The sequence below is a fragment of the Mustela erminea genome, chromosome 3, assembly GCF_009829155.1.
Source record: "Mustela erminea isolate mMusErm1 chromosome 3, mMusErm1.Pri, whole genome shotgun sequence".
NCBI classification, from domain to species: domain Eukaryota; kingdom Metazoa; phylum Chordata; class Mammalia; order Carnivora; family Mustelidae; genus Mustela; species Mustela erminea.
In genome coordinates, this window is record NC_045616.1 from 109,838,096 (window position 1) to 109,847,508 (window position 9,413).

A 9,413-nucleotide genomic window follows, 5' to 3' on the forward strand; every position below is an offset into this window, starting at 1 on the left:
GTTCAAACTGATGGTCAGTAAGATATTCACTGATCTCAGAGGAAATATATATAAACACAGAAAGAACTTCAACAAAGAAAATATATAAAAAGTACAAACAAAAGTCAAAGAGCTAAAGAATATATTTACTAAACTGAAAAACAAAACAAAACAAAAAACACTACAGGTGTTCAGCAGTATACTAGATGAAGTAGAAGAAAAAAATCAGTGATATACAAGACAGAGCAGTGGAACTCAACCAATAGAGAAACAAAAAGAAAAAAAAAATTAAAGTGAAGAATAGTTTAATGGACCTATGGGACAGCATCAAGTGAAAAAATATTCACATAGTAGAAATCCCAGAAAGAGAAGAGAGATGAAAACAGACAGCAAATTTACTTTAAAAAATAATGGCACCAGGGTGCCTGGGTGGCTCAGTGGGTTGAAGGCCTCTGCTTTTGGCTCGGGTCATGATCCTGGGGTCCTATATTGGGCCCCACGTCAGGCTCTCTGCTTGGCAGGGAGCCTTCTTCCTCCTCTCTCTCTCTAACTGCCTCTCTGCTTACTTATAATCTCTGTCTGTCAAATGAATAAATAAAATCTTTAAAATAATAATAATAGTAATAATGGCACCAATCTGCCCTAACTTGGGGAAGAAAAAACATCCAGATCCAGGAAACCCAGAAAATTCCAAAAAAGATGATCCCAAAGAAATCCACAGGAAGGCACATTTTAAGTGAAATGTCAAAAGCTAAAAATAAATAGAAACTCCTAACAGCAACCAGAGCAACACAACTTATGTAAAAGAGAAACTCCATAAGACTAACAGCAAATTTTTCAGCAGAAATTCTGCAGAACAACAACAACAAAAATGGCAATGATGTATTCAAAGTGCTAAAAGCACTGAGCTGAAACCAAGAGTTGGATGTTTAACCAACTGAGCCACCCAGAAGCCCCAGGAAACACCAAACAACACATTAGACCAGATGGATTTAACACACTTATGTAGAACATTTCATCCAAAATAGCAGAATATACCTTGTTCTTAAGTGCACATGGAACATTCCACAGGATAGATTACGTAAGGCCACAACACAAGTCTCAATAAATTTAGGACAAGTGAAACCCTATCAATCATCTTTTTAGAGCACAATGGTTAAAAACGAACAAACAAACAAAAAACTGGAAATTAATCAGGAAAATAACATTGGAAGAAATTACAAATATGTTAGGATTAAAAATTACCACTGAGCAATCAATAGATCAATTAAGATATCAAAAGAAAAATTTTTAAAAAATACCTTAAGACAAATGAAATTGAAAACACAAGATATTCAAATCAATGGGAAGTAGGAATTCAAAGAGGGAGGGACATAGTAAAACAGACCTACCTCAAAAACCACAAAAATCTCAAATAAACAATCTAAGTTTACACCTAAAGAAACTAGAAAATAAGAAACAAATGAAACCCAAAGTTAATAGAAAGATCAAAGTGAAAATAAGAGACTAAATAGTGATAAAAAGATCAATAAAACAAAGAGCTGTTTCTTTCAAAAGATTAACAAACTTGATAAACTTGTTAACCTAGATAGACCAAGAAAAAAATAAGTCTCAAACTCAAAAATTAAAAATAAGTCACAACTGATACTAAAGAAACACAAAAGATCATGAAAACTACTATGAACAATTCATGTCAACAAAGTGGACAACCTAGAAGAAATGGATCAATTCTGAGAAACAGACAATCTTCCAAAACTGTATCTTACAGAAACAGAAACTCTGAATATGTCAATTATTAGCAAGGAGATTAGATCAGTAATCCAAATCTGCCTCCCTGCCACCCACCCTCCCCCCCCTCAAAACAAAACAAAACAAAAACTCTCAGCAAACAAAAGTCTAGGACCAGATAGCTTCACTGGTAAATTCTATCCTTCTCAGACTCTTCCAAAAAATTAAAAGAGGATGGAATGCTTCCCAATTTATTTTATGAGGCCAACATTACCTGATAATAAAACCAAACAAAGACACCACAAAAAAAAGAAAATTATTGGCCAACATCCCAATCAATATACATGCACAAATACTCAACAAAATAGTAGCAAACCAAATTCACCAATATATTAAAAGCACTATATACCATGATCAAGTCAAACTTATTCCAAGGATGCAAGAATGGTTAACATTTCCAAATCAATCAACATGATATACCACTGTAAGAAAATAAGGAAAAAAAATTTATATATTCATTATTCATCTTTATAGACACAGAAAAAGTATTTGATAAAAATCAACATCTATTTATGATAATAATGCTCAACAAAGTGGGTATAGAGGTAATGTACCTCAATATAATAAAGGCCATATATGGCAGCCCACAGCTACTATCCTCAATAGTGAAAATCTGAAAGCTTTCTAAGATCAGAAATAAGACAAGGATGTACACTTTCACCATTTTTATTCAACACAGCACTGGAAGTCCCAGCTGGAGCCATTTGAAAAGAAAAAACATAAAAGGCATCCAAATTGGAAAGAAAGTAGTAAAACTGTCACCATTTGCAGACAACAACATGATTTAACATACAGAAAACCTTAAAGTTTTCATCAAAAACATTATCAGAATAAATAAATTCTGCAAAGTTACAGGATATAAAATATACATAAATCTGTTACATATTTTTATATACTAAATAATAAGCCAAAACTATCAAAAAGAGAAATTAGGAAAACAACTCTTTTTACAATTGCATCAAAAAGAATAAAATATATAGGAATAAATTCAACAAAAGACGTCAAAGACCTATACACTCAAATCTACAAAACATTGATAAAATAAATAGAAGATACAAATAAATGGAAAGATATTCCATGCCTATGCACTGGAAAAATTAATCTTATTAAAATGTCCATATTACCCAAAGCAATGTATAGGTTCAATGCAATTCTATCAAAATTCCAAGTCCATTTTTTAAGGAAATAGGACAAACAATACTAAAATTTGTATAGAGCTACAAAAGATCCCTAATAGCCAAACCAATCTTAAGAAGAACACAGCCAGAGATACCTCATCCCTGATTCCAAAATATATTATAAAGCTATAATAATTAAAAGAGTATAGTATTAGCATAAAAATAGACAAATGGATTAGTGGAAGATTAGTGGGCATAGAAATAAACCCATATACATATGATAATTTAATCCATGACAAAGTAACAGAAAAAGGACAATCTCTTCAATAATTGGTATTGAGAAAACTGCATAGCCATATATAAAATAATGGAACTGGACCACTATCTTAATACCATACACAAAAATTAACTTAGAATGGATTAAAGACTTGAATATAAGACCTCTAACCATAAAATTCTTAGAAGAACACATAGAGGTAAATTCCTTGACATCACTTTTGGTGGTATTATTTGGATCTGACTCCAAAATCAATGGCAACAAAAGCAAAAATAAACAAATGGTAATATACATCAGACTAAAAAGTGTCCGTACAGTGAGGAAACCATCAACAAAATAAATAGTCAACCTACTGAATAGGAGGTAGTAGTTTAAACCATAAATGTGAGAAGGGGTTAATAGTCAAAAAATTTTTTAAAAATGCATACAACCAATAACAACAACAAGAAAAACAACTACAAAAACAAAAACCAACCAGTCTAAAAATAGAGGATCTGAACAGACATTTTTCCAAAAAGACATACTAATGTCCAACAGACACATGAAAAGATATTCAACTTCACTAATTATCAGGGAAATGCAAATCACAACTATAATGACAAATCACCTCACATCTGTCAGAATAGCTATTACCAAAAAGACAAGAAGTAACAAGTTTTGCTAAGGATGTAGAGAAAAGAGAACACCCATGCACTGTTGCTGGGAATGTAAACTAGTGCAACTACTATGAGAAACAGTATCTTGGTTCCTAAGAAAATTAAAAATATAGCTCCATATGATTCAGCAGTTCCACTTCTGGGTATTCATCTGAAAAAAAAAAAAATTCTATTTTGAAAAGATATACACACTCCTATGTTCACTGCAATATTACTCACAAGGGCCAAGATACGGAAACAACGAAAATGACCACTGATGGATGAATGGATAAAGAAGAGGTGGTATATATTATAGTATACTATTTGTTCTTAATTAATTAATCAATTAATTCTTGCAATTTGGAACAATATGGTCCATGAGGGTAATATGCTAAGTGAAATTAAGTCAAAGAAGGAAAGACAAATACTGTATGATTTCATTTATGTGTAGAATCTGCAAAAGAGAGCACCAGAACAAACAAAACAAAACTCAGAGGCAGAGAAATGATCAGTGGTTGCCAGAAAGGAGGGAGACTGGGGGACACAGAATGGATGAAGGGCTCAAGAGGTATAAACTTCCAGTCATGAAATAAGTAAGTTATGGGGATGTAATACAGTGTTATAACTGAAGTCAGTAATAGTGTATATTATGTAAATTTACATGGCTACAGGGGAAACCAACTCATTATGGTGATGATTTCCCAGTGTATACACATAATGAATCATGTTGTACACCTGAAACTAATAGGTTATATGTCAATTATACCTCGATTAAAAAAATAGAAAATATAATTAATAGGTAGAAGTGGGAGAAAGGAACTCTTTGAATTAAATATCATAGAAATTGACCTCATTTGTGAGTATCTTTGTCTATTTCTGAATTTATTAAGAGTTTAAGATTTAAATACATAGTCAGTTAAATAAAATTATGGATTTTTTCCCCACAAAAGCATATTGTCTTATTTTGTCTTATTTATATTAAAGTGTGACTACTTTCCTTTAACTCTCTTTTCCTGCCCAAACTTACAAGAGCTTTTTGAACATGCCTAAGAAGGTATGTTTCACCCCTTATAACCAAGTCCTGATCATTTATGTCATTCCCTGAACACTGTCTTAGAAGAGATTAATCTGTACTTGTTTAGGTTTGGAAACAGAATGTAGAAGCAGAAATGACTTTTATAAGTCAATTAAACCATACCCTCCATCCAGCTCCTCTTCAAAATGCAGACTAAGATCTGAGTTTATTCAGAGCAGGATCATGTCTCTGATTTTTTATTCTGGGATTCATTTAGCTTAAGAGAATCTAGAAGTTTATTTCTGTGGAGTAATAGACAATGGTTCAAGAATCTTGAATGATCACTGGCGCTGTTACAGACATCCTCAGTAGTATTAAGTTACACATTGATTTTTTTTTTTTTTTTTTTTTTTTTTTTAAAGATTTTATTTATTTGACAGAGAGAGAGATCACAAGTAGGCAGAGAGGCAAGCAGAGAGAGAGAGGGGGAAGCAGGCTCCCTGCCGAGCAGAGAGCCCGATGCGGGGCTCGATCCCAGGACCCTGAGATCATGACCTGAGCCGAAGGCAGCGGCCTAATCCACTGAGCCACCCAGGCGCCCCTACACATTGATTTTTGATATTATCTTGGGTAAACTGTTGTTATTAAGACATTATTTGTATAATTTTCTACAATATAATGTTTTTGTTAATCAATGTACATATGCATTTACTTTAACTTTACAAATCTGTTTGACTTACTAAAGCCTTTTAGTATATGTGATGTCTAATTTGTGAAGGCTATGAATAATGAACAGTATAACATATTTTCATTTTCTAAAGTTGTTTTTCTCATGTAATAATTACCCACATGTTATTTGTCACCATGTGAATATACAGAATTATAAGCCAGTTTCCTTTCATTTAATATTCAATAATGTCAATAATTTTACCTAAGAATTGTAACTAACTAAAGAAAACAAAATTAGGTAACTACAGATTGGATTTTTCCACAAAAATTTGACTTTTCTCTAAGTGCAACAGCAATTTCTAGACCTCCCATCTTCTGAATATTACCTGAGTATGACTAACATTCTGTAGTGGACAAACATTAAAGTGATTCTCAATGATTTCTATATCCTTTTGTTCATGATTTGCATAATACCCTCTCCTTGACTGTGAGTGGAACCTTTGACTTCTAACCAATGGAAGGCAGCAAAGGTGATAAGATGTCATTCTCATGATCATGTTAAGTTAGAAAAGTCTTGTATTATTAGTCTCTTTCACTATCTGTTGCTTCTTTCGAATAATGAAGTTTCTATCAATCCTGTAGCTAAAGGGAAGTAAATCTTGCCAACAGTTTGAAGGAGCTTGGAAGTGAACCCCTCCTCAGTCAATCCACCAGATCAGAACCCAACCACGGTATACACTTTGATTGCAGCCTTATCAAAGTTCTGGTTATGCCATGCCTGTACTCCTGACCCACAGAAACTATGACATAATAATCTGTGTTGTTTTAGTCCACTACGTTTGAGGTTATTTATTACATAGCATAAAAATCTATTATAACTTTTTTTCTTAATTTTCCTATTTCCTAGCATTAATTCTATAGCTATCATGGAAACCTTTTTTGGACTGAGGATTTTAAAGTAGTTCTGTCTTTTAATTACCATGGAACATTTTAGATCATTATTTGAGAACCAATATCTATTGTGTATTAAGATTGTTAATAGAATTATGAATTCGGGGAGCCTGGTGGCTCAGTGGGTTAAGCCTCTGCCTTTGGCTCAGGTCATGATTTCAGCGTCCTGGGATTGAGCCCTGCACTGGACTCTGCTCAGCAGGGAGCCTGCTTCTTCTTCTCTCTCTCTGCCTGCCTCTCTGCCTACTTGTGATCTCTCTCTGTCAAATAAATAAATAAAATCTTCAAAAGAAAAAATTCAATTAAAAAAATTATGAATTCTCCAGTAACTACTCACAAATGAAAGGAATAATTGGATATATCACTTTAAGGAATCTAGGCTTTATGACTTTGTTTATTCAGTCTGGAAAAAGGCATTCCTTCTACTACAATTTAATTTTGACATTTTTCCATTGCCTAGAATCACTTTATTATGGCAATAGTTCTTAATGGTACTGATAATAACATGACTGATACTCAAATATAAGGCTTGGGGTACTTATACAGCAATCAAAATTACTCTATTGTAATAACAATTGAGAGAGAGAGAGAGAGAGATTGAGACAGAGAAAGAATAGGGTATACTGCATTAATACATCACAAATTGAACCTTCCTACATTAGGAGAAAATAAAAGGAAAGAAAATTGATATTTAATGAATACTCTATGTCTAGCATTATGTTAGGCCTTTATATATTTAAGCTAATATGGTAGCCTTAAACCAATACTTGATGATAAAAAAGACTTCTGTTTTCATCTCTGACATTTAAAGATTTAGAAGTCATCACTTCCAGTTGAACAACAAGAAAAAAGTTGAACAAACTGAAATCAAAGACTTTTCTTGAATCCATTAGAGAACAGAGGGCACAGAGAAAAGGATCACCCTGAAATCTAGAAAGGAAGGTGAATTCAGAGTGTGACAGCCAAAATCTGCATACCTGAAGCAAAGCCTGCTACAGCAATAAACTTAAATGGTTATTCTGACAAACTCCTACAGCTTTAGTCTGAATTACCCTAAAAGTAAGAAAGTCCAGGGGGCCACAGTTTTAGGGAATCCCCACAAATTCATGGGTTTACCTCAAAAAACCCCAACAGATTCTCACATTAAAGAGCCAAGAAAAAGAAGCCGTTGGGATCTGACAGATGGAAAGGAAAAGTAACCATTTGGAAATATATTCAGAGCATTTTATATAACAAGGCTTAATCTTTACTGGAAAAGATTTACTGATTGTTGTCTGAGCTGGGGGAAGGGAATTTTCCCAAATAATAGCTTTCACTGTCCCTTCACTTACGTCTGGAAAAATATAAAAAACACTTGTGAAGGTCACACATAGGCAAGAAACGCAGGCTCATTAAAAGACTGAGATTCAATCATAAGATTATAAAACACATCCCTTCCTCCACTCTTTATCACCACAACAAAAGAGCTCCAAATCAATAACAGTGGATTATAGTTGAGAGATCAGCAAGACACTGACTGTAAGGATGAGTTCTTAGGGAAGCCCAAAAACAAAGAAATAAAAGACAAAGAAATAAATAAAATATCAAAAACAATACAGGAATTTAAAGCATTTACTACTTACAGCTACAGCAAATGTTAAACACTGCCCAACTCCTAGTCAGTGTAAGGACCTATTTAGCAAGAGGCTTTCATTAAAGTTAAACTGTCCCTGCTCCCCTTCCCCCAAGGGATTTACTTAAAAACAAAGTCCAGGAAACCAGCTCCAGGTAACAAAGCCCAGATACAAGGGTGGGTCAGGCCAGGTGGAGACATCCGATCAGTGGGGGGATGCATACTGTCTCCCTAGCTACCAAGAAGTAGGGGCCCCCTGTCCTTTGGGAGTCTTTTTGGCGCCAATCCTAATCAAGGTGTAATAGTCTGGCTCAAATGTCTACTAGGGTAAATTGTAATTCAATTGGTCACCTAGCTTCACTGTGGAGTTTCCTGTGTGTGTTACAATCACACTGGGCATCTGTGCATGGCCAGGCCGGACCTCATCATGGCCTTTGCCCTTAAAAGCTAGTCTGTGAAACAGAGAAGGGTCGTCCTCTCTTGTAAGAGGTGCCTCCCCAAAGGTTCAGTTAGATTCTTGATGCTTGGTGCGAAATAAAGTTCTGCTTCACCTTCGCTTTATATCAGTCTTGCCCCTTTATTCACGGGCCCATTATTGGGGCAGAATAGTCAGACTAACTTAAAATCTCACACAAAAGTCCTATTTACTTCGGTTCCTATTACCTGATTCATTATGTCAGGCTTTCAACAAAAATTAATGAATTAGGCTAAAAGGTAAAAAAGGAAACAACAACAAAACCATGTCTGAAAATACAAAGTAAGTATCAGAATCAGACTCAGATATGACATGAATGTTGGAATTCTCAGAAAAGTAGTTAAAATAACGATGATTATTACTACATTAAGGGCTCTAATGGAAAAAGAAGACAGCATGTGAAAACAAATGTTTAATAGTTTAATATAAGCAGAAATATGAAAACTCTAAGAAAGTATCAAAAGCTAGAAATCAAAAACATTGCAACAAAAATTAAGAATGCTTTTGATGGGTTCATTAGAAGTGGACATTTGGACATGGTAGATGAAAAAATATGTGAGCTTTAATATAGATCAGTATACGCATTACAACAGAAATTCAAAGAGAAAAAACAAGAATTTAAAAACTTTTTTTTAAAAAAAGTAGACTCAACACAATTTTAAAGGCTGTTAGATGTAATTAGATTACAGAAGAAGAAGGAATGGAAAATAAGACATATTTAAAGAAATGCTCACTGAAAATTTTCCAAAATTATTAATAGATGGCAAATCACAGATCCAGGAAGCTCAAAGAACCAAACAAGATAATGACCAAAAAATCTAAACTTAGGTATATGTATTTAAACTGCAAAGAAACAAAGATAAAAATGAAATCTTAGAAGAAGCTAAAGATAAA